This window comes from Pogoniulus pusillus, chromosome 5 (assembly GCF_015220805.1).
Source record: "Pogoniulus pusillus isolate bPogPus1 chromosome 5, bPogPus1.pri, whole genome shotgun sequence".
Taxonomy (NCBI): domain Eukaryota; kingdom Metazoa; phylum Chordata; class Aves; order Piciformes; family Lybiidae; genus Pogoniulus; species Pogoniulus pusillus.
The window spans coordinates 22908589-22922623 of record NC_087268.1 but is presented as its reverse complement, the minus strand read 5'-3'; the positions used below and the strand labels follow the sequence as shown (position 1 = coordinate 22922623).

At 43.6% G+C, this 14035-nt stretch overlaps 1 protein-coding gene across 1 annotated transcript in view; it reads right to left on the bottom strand.

Moving 5' to 3' along the window:
- OCA2 (OCA2 melanosomal transmembrane protein) overlaps positions 1-14035 on the bottom strand; it is a 245780-nt gene that overhangs the window by 212988 nt on the left and 18757 nt on the right. The gene's annotated exons all lie outside the window — the stretch shown is intronic.

The following is a 14035-nucleotide window of genomic DNA, read 5'->3' as shown; positions in this document are numbered from 1 at the left end:
CCTGATGACCCCTCATTAAGCAGATCAGATTCTCAAATTTGATGAAGACAACATGCCATTTTACAAGTTGCCAGAGGCATTTGTGAAATGTGAATCAAACCCTGATGAAATGAGTTCTACTATACGATTATTAACACTGATTATAATAAAATTTAATGCATAAGAGTAAAAAAGCTTTTATGCTCTCATCACTAAAATTCAGCATTAAAAGTTATAAAAAACACTTCACAATCCCACAAAGTGCACAAATCAGACACAAAAACTGAGCTAAAGACCAGTGTTTCTTAAACACATGCTGTGGAGTCTAATCACAGGAATATTTCAGCATAAAGTGCTAAAGCCACCACAGAGGACAGCAAGAGCTCAGGAAACAGCCCTGTCAGCCTCCAGCATCCTTTCAGTGCGGGAGAGCAGCCTTGTCTCCCTACCTGCAGACATCTCAGCACAGGGCACACAGGTAGACCTGCAGGGCTGTGGGACAAAAATAGCACAGTAACAGGGAATAAGGTATAATTTGATCTCAGCAGGAGAAATCACTAGAAACAGAAATAACAGAAAACTAATAATGAGTTCACAGAAAAAAGAAATTAATCACCTGAGTCACCCCTTGGCTCCAAGGAAAGGCACTCTTGCTAGCCAAATCTACACCAAAATTTCTCCAAGTGCCATTTCCCACCTCAGTCCCACATTTCTTTTGTTTCCTATTTCCAGTGCTTCTAGTCCACATGTTCTAATCTACTTCACCTGTCCTTACAAGTATATTGACAACTTGACTCTTCCCATCATTACACAGTAGAGGGAACATTGTGTTCAGTCCTGACACCAAAATTCAGAAAAGACATGGACAAACTGAAGGGAGTTCAAAGAAGGGCCACACAGGGCTGGAGAATCTGGCCTATGACAAAAGACTAAAGGAGCTAGGGGCTTTATGCCTACAGAATGAAACACACAAGGCGTCTTCACTGCAGTATCTCAGTATTTAAAGAGTAGCTACAGAGAGGACAGGCTCTCTCTTCACAAGGAAGCACATGGAAAAGAAAAGGAGCAACAGGTACAAGTTCTACCAACACAGGTTCCAGAAAGAAAGAAAGAGAGAGGGAAAGAGAGAGGGGAAGAGAGGAAGAGAGGAAGAGAGGAAGAGAGGAAGAGAGGAAGAGAGGAAGAGAGGAAGAGAGGAAGAGAGGAAGAGAGAGAGAGAGAGAGAGAGAGAGAAAGAGAGAAAGAGAGAAAGAGAGAAAGAGAGAGAGAGAGAGAGAAAGAGAGAAAGAGAGAAAGAGAGAAAGAAAGAGAGAGAGAGAGAGAGAGAGAGAGAAAGAGAGAAAGAAAGAAAGAAAGAAAGAAAGAAAGAAAGAAAGAAAGAAAGAAAGAAAGAAAGAAAGAAAGAAAGAAAGAAAGAAAGAAAGAAAGAAAGAAAGAAAGAAAGAAAGAAAGAAAGAAAGAAAGAAAGAAAGAAAGAAAGAAAGAAAGAAAGAAAGAAAGAAAGAAAGAAAGAAAGAAAGAAAGAAAGAAAGAAAGGAGGGAGGAAAAGAGGAAAAGAGGAAAGAAGGAGGCAAGCAAGCAAGCTAGCTATCAGCTTTGCAGGGCTCCCAATTTTAGACATGGCTGGCATACATCAAGAAATACCGAAGACATTTCAATTTTCAATGGATAATACCTGTTGCCCAGACATTTCCACAGGGGGACAAGCTTTGTTGTCACCTGGTATAAGAAGCACAGGCATGGCTAATGCACTGTCACTGAGTTGAACCAATGAGGTTTCTTTATGCCCTGGAAAGCACTGTTTTTTGGTAATCCATGACAGAATCCCAACTGAAATTCTTGGAAAGCCAGGCTTGACACTCCAGCACTGTGTATTCTAAGGATGGAGGAGTTGGGAGGATCAATACACACCACAGAGGCCCACCACTGCCTCACCAACACCTTGTCACTCCTGGTAGCTTACTGCCTACCAGGCAGCCAGTTTTGCCATTCTAAAATTCCAAACTGCTTTCCTTCTTAATAAATAGCTTTGAAATGCAAATAATTCCCATTCCAAACGTAAAAGATAATTGCTCTTGACTTCAATCTCACTTTAGATGTTTACATACTGCTTTTATTAAGATAGTCTGTAAATCATAATTGAGATATCTGCCTGTTTATTCTGTTTGGTTTGTCTGAGTGCCTGCTGTGAAAATACAGAGGATTTTAAATGATGTCAGGCTGTGGAAACATGAGCAGTAAATGTACAGAAACCCAGGCTGTACTAGTTTTTAAAAGATGGAAACCTGAACACAAACTCTAAAACTGATCCTGTTTCACCTCACAAGTAGGAACATTTTATCTTGAGGTGAATAAGGACTACGTTAGTGAGGGGCTTATATCTACGTAATCTCAGTAAGAAAGATATTTATTTTCAGGGTTAACATCAGTGGAAAAAATAAAAGAATGCCCAGTTCAAGAAGCTTGAGAGAAATCTGATGCCTAGCTAAAAACAAACAAACAAACAAAACACCACATAATTGTACATTAACAAAAGCTTTGGGGATAAAAAACACCACTGCATCATTTTGCCACAGGAGACAAGTTTGATTGTGCTTACCTGCACAGCTAAAACATTGCTAAGGCAACTATTACCATGGTATCTAAGTTTCTAAGACAATGTTGCATTTACCATTCAATACATTCTGAAATGATCACATTTCTCTGTAGTTGCAGAATTTTTTCTTCACATTCATGTCTTCTTCCTTTTTCTTATCCTGCAATGCCTTTTAATCAGCAGTGAGACACAGGTGAGAGATTATCATATGAAGTTGAGGAGAGATTTTAGCCAAGAAAAGTTCATTTCAGGTTCATCTCTGGAACCATACATCAGAAATCGTGTTTCAGCCACAGTTAGAAACTGATCCAGTAACCACCTATCCAGAGTTTGACTATAAAAGGTATTTGACCATGACACGGTATTAAAGGATCACAGGATGTTAGGAGTTGGAAAGGACCCAAAGAGATCATCGAGTCCAACTCACCTGCCAGAGCAGGACCATACAATCTAGCTCAGTTCACAGAGGAGTGCATCCAGATGGGCCTTGAGAGTCTCCAGAGAAGAAGGCTCCTCAGCCTCTCTGGGGAGCCTGTTCCAGTGCTCTGTGACCCTTATAGTAAAAAAGTTCCCCCTTGTGTTGAGGTGGAACCTGCTGTGTTGCAGCTTATATTCATTGCTCCTCGTCCTATCCCAGAGAGCAAGTGAGCAGAGCCTGTCCCCCCCCACCCCCTCCTGACCCCCAGCCCTCAGCCAGCATGGGTTTAGGAAGGGCAGGTCCTGTATCACCAACCTGATCTCCTTTTATGGTCAGGTTACCTGCCTGGTGAATGTGGGGCAGGCTGTGGATGTAGTCTACCTGGACTTCAGCAAAGCCTTTGACACTGTCTGCCACACAAAGCTCCTGGCAAAGCTGGCAGCTCATGGCTTGGACAGATTTGCTCTGTGCTGGGTCAAGAACTGGCTGGAAGGCCAGGCCCAGAGAGTGGTGGTGAATGGTGCCACATCCAGTTAGCAGCCAGTCACTAGTGGTGTTCCCCAAGGATCAGTGCTGGGTCCAGTCCTGTTCAATATCTTTACTGATGACCTGGATGAGAGGATCGAATCCAGCATCAGTAAGTTTGCAGATGACACCAAGATAGGAGCAGGTGTTGATCTGTTGGAAGGTAGGAGAGCCCTGCAGAGGGACCTTGACAGGCTGGATGGGTGGGCAGAGGCCAATGGGATGAGATTTAACAAGGTCAAGTGCAGGATTCTGCACTTTGGCCACAACAACCCCAAGCGGCTCTACAGGCTGGGGACAGAGTGGTTGGAGAGCAGCCAGGAAGAAAGGGACCTGGGGGTACTGATAGATAGTAGGCTGAAGATGAGCCAGCAGTGTGCCCAGGTGGCCAAGAGAGCCAATGGCATCCTGGCCTGCATCAGGAACAGTGTGGCCAGTAGGACAAGGGAGGTTCTTCTTCCCCTGTACTCAGCACTGGTCAGGCCACACCTTGAGTGCTGTGTCCAGTTCTGGGACCCTCAATTCAAGAGAGATGTTGAGGTGCTGGAATGTGTCCAGAGAAGGGCAACAAAGCTGGTGAGGGGCCTGGAGCACAAATCCTATGAGGAAAGGCTGAGGGAGTTGGGGTTGTTTAGCCTGGAGAAGAGGAGGCTCAGGTGGGACCTCATTGCTGTCCACAACTACCTGAAGGGAGGTTGTAGCCAGGTGGGGGTTGGTCTCTTCTCCCAGGTAACCAGCAACAGAACAAGGGGACACAGTCTCAAGTTGTGCCAGGGGAAAGTATAGGCTGGATGTTAGGAGGAAGTTCTTGCCAGAGAGAGTGATTGGCATTGGAATGGGCTGCCCAGGGAGGTGGTGGGGGCACCGTCCCTGGAGGCGTTCAAGAAAAGCCTGGATGAGGCACTTGGTGCCATGGTCTAGTTGATTGGATAGGGCTGGGTGCTAGGTTGGACTGGATGATCTTGGAGGTCTCTTCCAACCTGGTTGATTCTATGATTCTATGATTTATAAACATGTATTAAATCTCCTCTGTTTTTGTCCCTTTTCATCTTGTTCATCCCAGTCCAAGAAGTTGAAAACTCACTTTTAAAGTGCAAAATTCATTATTTCTTCAACTTTTCAGGTGCTAATAAGAACAACAGGGTATGTTATTTTATTTAATAGGCTTTGTGTTGCCTATTTTTTGGTTGCAAAACAAAACATTGGAGACAAATTATATAGCTGGTAATACACAGTATCACAGTATCACAGTATTATCAGGGTTGGAAGAGACCTCACAGATCATCAAGTCGTAATGATACGTAATCATTTAAAACATTCTTTTCCTGGGTATCCATAAGCCCAGCCCATCCATGTCATCCTGCCCCACTGACGAGTCACAGTCACTGGTTCAAAGCACCCACTTTCACCCCAGCCAACCTTTCCCTATTATAGCAGTCATGACATCAGTACGGTATCATAGAATCATGGAATCATAGAATCAACCAGGTTGGAAGGGACCTCCAAGATCATCCAGTCCAACCTAGCACCCAGCCCTGTCAAATACCCATCGGCTAGTTCAGCTGCCTGTCTTGGCTCTGCCCCCTCCCAGCTTCTTGTGAAGGGGGAAAAAACCAAACAAAAAACCCACGTAGCCAAACCATGACAGGGGGAGATACGGGAGCAGAGCACTTACAGCACACTGCCTGAGTAGAATGTCTTTGGTGGGGAAGGGAATGGAAAAATTGGTCTAGAGAGTCTGAACTAGGGACAGATCTACACTCGGGAAGTGGCCGGGGAAGCTGTGAGGGATTCGGGCACGGCTGGCGATAGAGTGCATGGAGGAAGTTCATGATGAGAGGGCTGCGTGATGGACAAGCTTATATATGTACAGATATGATTTGAACAGCTTAAAGAGGGGAGACAAAAGAAAATGTTGTGGAGAAACCACTTGCAGGCCAGCAGACAAAAACAACTACTCTTTGGGTTGTTTTGGTTTTTAAAGTGCAGCCCCACAGATTCTGTACCAGTGCAACTCTCTGGGCGGCAAATCAGCGCAGAAGCAAAAGCAAGCAGCGCAGGCGGGACCTCCTTGCAGAAAGAAAAACCACTGCCTAACTGCATCTCAAGAAGCTGCGCTGAGCGGCTGAGAAGCTGGAGTGACGAGCGTAACAGACCAGATGTAACCGAGCGAGAAACCAGTGGTGACACAATGTGGCCACGCTGTAAAAAACACCCTGCCAGGAGAACGCGGGCAGAAGGACCTGCCTTTCCTGGGTCTCCTCTCGGTGCCCGCGGCCCGCCGCACGGCTGAACGGCACGCACAGAGAGCCGCGGCAGCAGCTCCTGACCCTCTCTGGGGCGCTCTGAGGACAGCTCAGAGGGGCAGCACCAAACATCAGCAAGAGTTTTAGTGTCACCGACAGCCCCAGGTACCGGCTCAGGACGGCGGCGGGCGCTGCTCGCTGGGTACGGCCGCGGCAGCACCAGCAGCATCTGCTGGCACAGGCTGCCCCCTGCTGGCCGCCTTGCTGCTGGCCAGGAACGGGTTTCCCGGAGGAGAGAGAGATTAATAACAGGCGCTTAAAAGAGTCTAGTTTTAAAGCTGGGTCTCACAAGGCGCTCCGCTGCCCGTTCTGTGCAGGCACAGACCAAGTGCATATGCTGTGCACTGAAGGTGCGCTGATGAGATGCCCACAGCAGGTCTGGCCACCGGCTGGTCCCTGACCGGCAGCGTTCACCTAATACGCGACAAGTCCTGCACCTGGGTCACAAAACTGCCTGCAACGCTGCACGCTTGGATAAAGACCTGTGGGGTCTGAACATGAGCCAGCAGTGTGCTTAGGTGGCCAAGAAGGCCAACAACCTCCTGACCTGTATGAGGAACAATGTGGTCAGCAGAAGTAAGGAGGTGATTGTGCCCCTGTACGCAGCACTGGTGAGCCTGCATCTTGAACACTGTTTTCAGTTTTGGGCCCCTTGCTACAAAAAGGACATTGAGGTGCTGGAGTGTGTCTAAAGAAGGGCAAGGAAGCCACTGAAGGGTCTAGAGCACAAGTCTTATGAGCAGCTGCTGATGGGTTTTTAACCTGGACAAAAGGAGGCTGAAAGGAGACCTTGCCAGTTTCTACAACTACCTGAAAGGAGGTTGTAGCAAGGTGAGACTAAGCCTCCTCTCAATGTAAGAAAAGATAGGACAAGAGGAAATGGCCTCGAGTTGTGCCAGTGGAGGTTTAGTTTAGACATTAGGAAAAATCCTTCACAGAAAGAGTTATGAAGCTTTGTAGCAGGCTGATCAGGGGACTGACTGAGTCATCACCCTTGAGTGGTTTAAAAGACATCTAGATGTGGTGCCAAGATACACATGTTGTGGTAGGCATGATAGGTCCAAAATAGGCTTACACATGTCCTGCCTTGCCTAGGCATGTTTTTTCTGTTCTACCAGAGAGGCAAGCACAGGAAAAGGACACAAAAGAACCTGGAGTCACTGAATGTGGGATACCCAGGGTCCTGTGGTAAGGTACACACACTTAGCTTGTGCCTGCCTAGTGCAAGGCCTGTGCTTTTCCCACATTAGGGGAAAGCAAGCCTGTGGCTTTGCCTAATATGGTAAGGTTTGGCTAACTGCCATCCTGATTGGCTACTCTGTGTCCAAAGGGTCAAATCTCAGCCCACATTGATAAAAGGAGATACACAGGTGAACAAAGTGCTTTTGCTGCCCTGCTTTTTTGCTGTGCTCTGCCATTGCCTGCTGCAATTGCCTACTGCCTTACTGTTTGCCTGGTAAACTCAACTGCCATGAGTTGCCAGGAGCAGACCCTGGCTGTCTGCACGTGATCAGCCTCTGTGGTCGGTGTGACATCATGCTGAGACCGCATGACATCCTAACTCTACACCTGACAGTCCTGCTTAGAGAAGCCAGGACAAGGTCAGAGATTGTCTGACTCTTTCCCCAGAAGCCAGGAAGAATTAAGTCTCAACATCCAACAAGACAGAATCCCCTGAGAGCATTTGGGCGCTGTCTGGACTAAGCCTCACAAGTCAAGTAATAATAATTTGTGAGTAAACGCTTAAATGCCTCTTTGTAATTCTCCGTTGCCTTCTGCCATAAGCAGAAAGAGCTCCATGAGTCCATCTACTGGGCATGTGGCATATTGACTGTAAGTGGCATTTGCCCAAGGGAATCTTCTCTTCCAGTTCAATTAATGTTTATATATTTTGCTGATTATTACTAGATCCAGGTAAGAACCAAAATGTTATTAAAATTAGTGGTCAGGAGTGGCAAGAGTTCTGAATATCAAAAGCAATAAACAACATTAATTTTGCAAAAATATCATCTCACATCAGTTAGTTTTCCCTCCACAACAACACAATTTAGTGGTAGGCTTGTCAGTGCTAGGTTTATGGTTGGAACTGATGATCTTAACTGTCTATATTTGTATATGGATTAAACATCTGTAATTAGTAAGCAGGGATTGGTTTTGCATGGATGGGAATGGCCTGATAGCAAAGTCCTTCATGCACAGTTGCAATAGGGAGTGGTTTGTGTGTATCTTAAGATAGCAGGGATTGCACAGTCTACTATGGAGTGGCCAGCTGGATTTCAAAAAACTGCCAGAGAAAAAATGTCTAGGGAGTCTCATCTAGTTCAACTGAAGGTGATATTGACACAAAGACTCCAATCATCCTCTAAACATCCTCTGACATCACCTTGGTCAAAGTTTCAGTTCCCCATATAAGCAGCAACCTGTACAAAAGATCCCCATCTATTGTGGTTCATTTTCTTTAAACCCACTCTATCCCTTAATGTCTTTGTACCAATGTCCTGCTTTTCTTCAGTCTTTAAAGTGTTGGTTTGGGCAGCCTTTTTTAAGGTGCCTTTGCTAAAAGAAGAATGCAAGTGAAGAGCTATAAGCATGGTCATTAGGAGCTGAGAGCCCTGTAGGCATAATGACAATAAACAGGACAGCTACCCAAAAAAAATTATTCAGATGAAACAATAATTTCCTTTTCCCTTTCTTATTACACCTGTCAGTCAACATGAAGCACTTTCAGATGAACTGAGTGACTTTTTAAAATGTCCAATCAGATGCAGATATCTAAGCTGCAACACAATGTAAGGTTAACTTTCCCCTCACAGTGCCTTTGCACCCAAGTTCTCCATAGAGCCCATGAAGAGAGACAGGCACTGACCACCAGAAACTCCATCCAGTTCATGCTGCTGTGGGCTCCTAAGATAGTCAATGCACCATGCTTGAACCTGCATCTCTCCCTGACTACCAAGAGACCTAGGTTTGAAGTCTGTGCTGTAAAGACATTCATCTCAGCTGAGGTAAACTAATTTCCAGCAAATGTTGCCAGCTTAGGTCCAGGGACTAGAGCCACTGGAAGATGTAGCACCAAATAATTCTGTGCTGGGCCTGACTTTGGGACTTGGTCATTTGAAGACTTACTTAATGCATCAGTCCCATCAGTGCATACATTGAAGTAGATTTCTTGCTGATAAGATGTACAAGTAAAGAGGAAGGGTGAACATCAATATTAACACAACAATCTGCTGACCAATTGATTCAGCCAGTGTTGATAGTTGCATCTTCTGTGCACAGGGCCTGTGGGGCACCCTCACTGGAACCAAAATGGTGCATACATTATTAGACAAACAGGGAAGAAAAGAAGCTAAATACTAAGTTGTTCAATGTGTTAGCAGGAGGCTGCATAGAAGGAAGGTGTAAGGTTGGAATATACATTATTTTTAATTCCCCAGATCTTAATTTGGGGAAAACAGGAGAAAAACTCTTGAGTAGACTCATAAAATACAGCTAGAGATCACTCAGCATATGCAGCTTGCTCCAATTAAAAACTGCTGACAAAGCAGGTAGAGTTGAAAGGAAATAGTCTTCTTTTGTCCAAATGCAAACCCAGAGTTTCCTTCTCTCCTTAAGCTGAGGGTGATGCTTTTATGCCATAAAGTTTATATTTCTGCATTCTCTTCAGAAAATGTCACATCTCAAGAAAAAACTGCTGAGAAGCCCAAGGCTTTCCATGGCACCTTTGTGCAAGAAATTATTCACACCAGTGAGTAAAATTCCATAGCTATAGTCTACTAGAGGACTTTTGAGAGCTTGGAACATCTCTTTTGCACTTTCATAAACCATCATAGAAAGACAATGAGATTTCATGTTCTCAGATCACATAGAGGAGTTTCTGTGGGTAGCTGCTGAGGTCTCGAGGTAGAAAGAGGCAAGAAATACCTGGCTCTGAAGGCCCCTGGTCTCCCCAGCTGCTACATGTGAAAGCACTACAGTAAGACAGCAGCCCAGACAGGGAAAGACTATTAAGATTGTTCTGAATTGTTAAATGTCTTCCCACGGATCTTTATTGATTACAGATTGGTGAGGTTGCTATTTTTAGTTTGGGTTCTTTATCTTTCAGACATGTCAGATTAAGTATACCATGTTATTTGGTGCATGTAAAGACCTTTGCATCTTCATTTTTTAGTAGCAATCAAGACAGTAGGAAAAGATTGATCAGTCAGTGCCAGATTTTGAAATTGTTAAAATAACCCTGGTAAGTTTCAGCTCTGTTTCAGCAGGGGGGAATAATAATAATAGTAATAATTTTTTAAAAATCAGATTGCTAAGTGGAAAAGAAATATATCTATCAGTGGTTGGGGTTTTGTTTTAATCTACAGACTTTCAAGCTGAAAACCAAGCGCTCTAAAACAAAGAACAAGAGAAAATGTGTTGTTGCTCCTGAATGACATGTCTAGATGATTGTTACTGCTGCTGTGTCAATCGTTCTTATATCTAACTTGATAAACTGCAGGTGTTTGAAACTGCTGCAGCAACCAGAATACTGATAAGCAATGTCTGTTGTTAGCCAAAATTTACTTCATAGAAAAGACGACGATAAGGAGTCTCTTTGTGCAAAGGAAGTAGAATCTCCACATGCCTTGGCAACTGTACCACAGAAAAAGATAATACCAACAGTTGCAGGAGAGGAGAGTTCACAATATCAATGGCTTCTCCTTTGTTCCAAACATGCATTAAAGATGAATAAAATAGATCTTTTTCCTACAGGACCCAAGTGTAAAAGGAGGTAGCAGTGAGACAGATGTAGAGTTTTCAGCCTGCCTCTTTGTCCTAGTATTATCAGACTCAAGTTTGGTTTGTGAAATGCACTTTGGTGAAGCAACCATTTTAACTGGCATACAAAGCAGCGTACTGCTTATGATTGTGGTTTTCAGGATGAATTACTCATAGCCTACTGACATGGCTGGAGTTTTTATTTCAGTGCGGGTAAAAATAACTGCTAGATGATTTGTTGACAGTGGACATAATATATCCAAGATGATTAAACCAAAGAGAGGACCTTGAGAGAGCTAGTTAAGTAATTTGTATAGAACTATTTCCATATGCAATGCTCCAAAAAGTCATGGTTCTTGTTTACTTTTTAAAACTATTTCCTTCATGTACTAAATAGTTTCTTAACTATATTCCAAATCTACTCATCACCACAGGACAGAATTATTTCCCATTTTACAAAGAAACTAATGCAAAAATTATACCTGAGGCAGTCGAGGCAAACAGCAAAGAATTTCATGAGCCTTACAGTGACCCTGTAAAATGGATGTAAAATGTGCTGATTTCAGGTGTTGTTAGTACTTATTCTATTTTCCAGAAAACTGAAGGGATTTAGTTCTGTTCCTATCAAAGTTTTGCTTTGATTTTTAGCTGGGACAGGGTCAGACTTGATTGAGTTAATAAGCCTCAGTTTGGATTAGAAATTTCAGTGCTATTCTAATAAACTGCTCTGATATGAATTAAAAATGATCCAAGCCTACACTGTGTGAGCAAGGGTGAAAATGCAAACAGGCATATTTAGAACATCCTTTTTTTTATTTGGGCACTCCATTAGCACCCTACTGCTCTCCAGCTGCCCCACGATGCAAGTCACTCTGCTTTTATCTACATTCATATTTCTTAGACAGAAACAACCATATCCTAGAAGGAATCACAACATCTTCAAGGAAAACTGGTATTTCTGTGCTGTTGAAAGGACTGTGTCACGTTATAGTCCTGACAAATTCATTAACTTCTCTCTCAGCTTAAAGCATTCTTACAAAACCAAAAGGCAGAAAGCACATGCTACGGGATGTAGACTTGTGAAGCTGGCAGTTTTTAAAGCTTATGAAAATCCAAATCCAAGGTAAAATGTATGGAATGTGAGCTGCGTCTCAGGGATTTATCCAAAATGCACCAAGGCTAGTGAGAGTTCTTCCACTGACTTCACTGGCTTTGGATCAAGCCCTTCAGAGATGTAAAACAGGCTTTAAATACTTAGCTTGTGAGAGATATTTGGTCATAAAAAGAAGTTGCCCAGGTCCTGACTTTGATAGGAAGATTGAATCATGCAATCTCCAGGCCAGAAAGTCAAAATCACACAGAGAAAATGTACTTGTTGGCAATGTGGGTATAGGAAAGGTAGGAAGTGAAGGACAACAGACCAACCTCAATGCACAGTAGAAGAGGAGGTTTATGAATATCAATGCTGCAGCTGGTGTACTTGCATCTTCTGGCACTGCTCCCTGCAGACTACAGCCTTTCCTTTTCCCTCACCCACAACAAACACTATTTCACATGATTATGAATTATTTTATTCAGGTGTCCCTGGGAATTAGGTGTTCCCAACATGAACACAGTAACAGAGCTTTCTTCCCACAATGAAAAGGAAGAGCAAAAAGAAATCTCCAAAGTGACCAAGCAATTTAAATGTTCCAGCCACTAAGGATTGCTCTAAGTATTTAGGAAGTGGACGTTAAGCCACAGCCTAGTAGCTGCCACAGAACTAGAGACCAGAGACAGCACTCTCTGTTCCCTGCTTTACTATGCATTTAAGTTTGTCTCACAGCTAAGGTGTCCCTTGTCTGCTAAATAACATTTGTCCAGGTCTCATTCAGCAAAATCACAAATTATTTTGATACTTTGAGGAAGTGCCTTATAGTTGTAGCAGTAACAGGTTCTGTTCATCAAAACATCTGTCCTGTGTGTGAAAACACACCTGAGTGTGTTTTTTTTCTGAAAGGGAGAACAAGGATGGCCTCTGATCAGATTATTTTAAGCAAACTGCCCCTGATGAGCAACTGTGTCTGTTGGCACGCATGGAAGACAGTGCATTCCTAGGTAGAAAGTTCACTGCACAGAAGAGTCATTAGTGAGCCCTTCTGTGAGTTCCTCTAAGTCTTCAGAAGGGTCTGCAGCAGGAAAGTATTTCTGAAGCAGCTGCTTAAAGACCTGAGGGAAACTTGGCTGGAAGAATAGCCACATGATCCTCCAGTCCTTCATGTAATTTTGGCTTTCAGACACTAAGTCCAACGTGACATGACACCCTTACACAATCAAAAAACTCACCACTGACCTACAGAGCAATGTGACATCATGACAATTAAACAGAAGGAGGGGAGGCAGTCAGGTGCCCACCTTTCTTTCTTTATTCTCACTTGAATTTGTATAGCCACCAACAGCTCAGATGGAAGTGAAAAAATCCCATAGTGACTTTGGCTGTCATACAGGGCAGAGTGCTGAGCACACATGAGCACTGTGATCGTCTTGTGCCAGGGGAGAGCCACAAGCACAGCCAGCTCAAAGCTTTCAAAAAGTTCAGACGAGTTTGTTTCATCTCTAGCTCTTCATCATCGTACTTTTCCTTTTAAAATCCCTATTGAATAACAGGCCCTGAAAATGTAATCTGTAGGTGATAAAACTCAACAGAAGGTCAGAAGAAATTATCACCTTGTTGTGAGACAATTGGCTTCACTCTGCTCTTGGTCTCTATCCTTATATTCTAGACATGACATGCTATTCCCACTGTAGGACACAGGTACAAATAAGAAGGGGGGAAAGAGATAAACTTCTTTGGCCTGATGCACTAATGACTCCTCCCTACCATAAAGCTACAGCAAGATACATTTGCACTTACTCTAAATCCCACTTCCACTGTCAAAGCAGCGTAAATGAATGCTGAGGTAAGTGGGAACAAGGACTATTATCTTCAAAGACATAATTTGACCTATCTAAACTTTGCAGCAACTTTGGTGGAATAGAGAATTTTTCTTTACCAAGATACAATTTGGAAATCTCACCCTAGCAGTCGTAAGAAAGTGGAAGACTAGGTACTTCTGTGTATTCCAAGGTCTTAAAATTAATCATGGGTTGTGCTTCAGGAGACATGCAAAGGTAATGCACGAATTCCACGTTAAACTGCAGACATCTGTTTCTTTTGCTGCATACAAGACAATAGCTAGGTTATGAATAATTATTAGATAAAATAATTTATTAAAGCTCATAAAAATTACCTCACACTATCATCAGAGTTGGAAGAGACCTCACAGATCATCAAGTCCAACCCTTTACCACAGAGCTCAAGGCTAGACCATGGCATCAAGTGCCACGTCCAATCTTGCCTTGAACAGCTCCAGGGACGGCAACAGAAGAGAGCAACCTCCTCCTGGCCACAACCACCCTTCAGGTAGTTGTAGA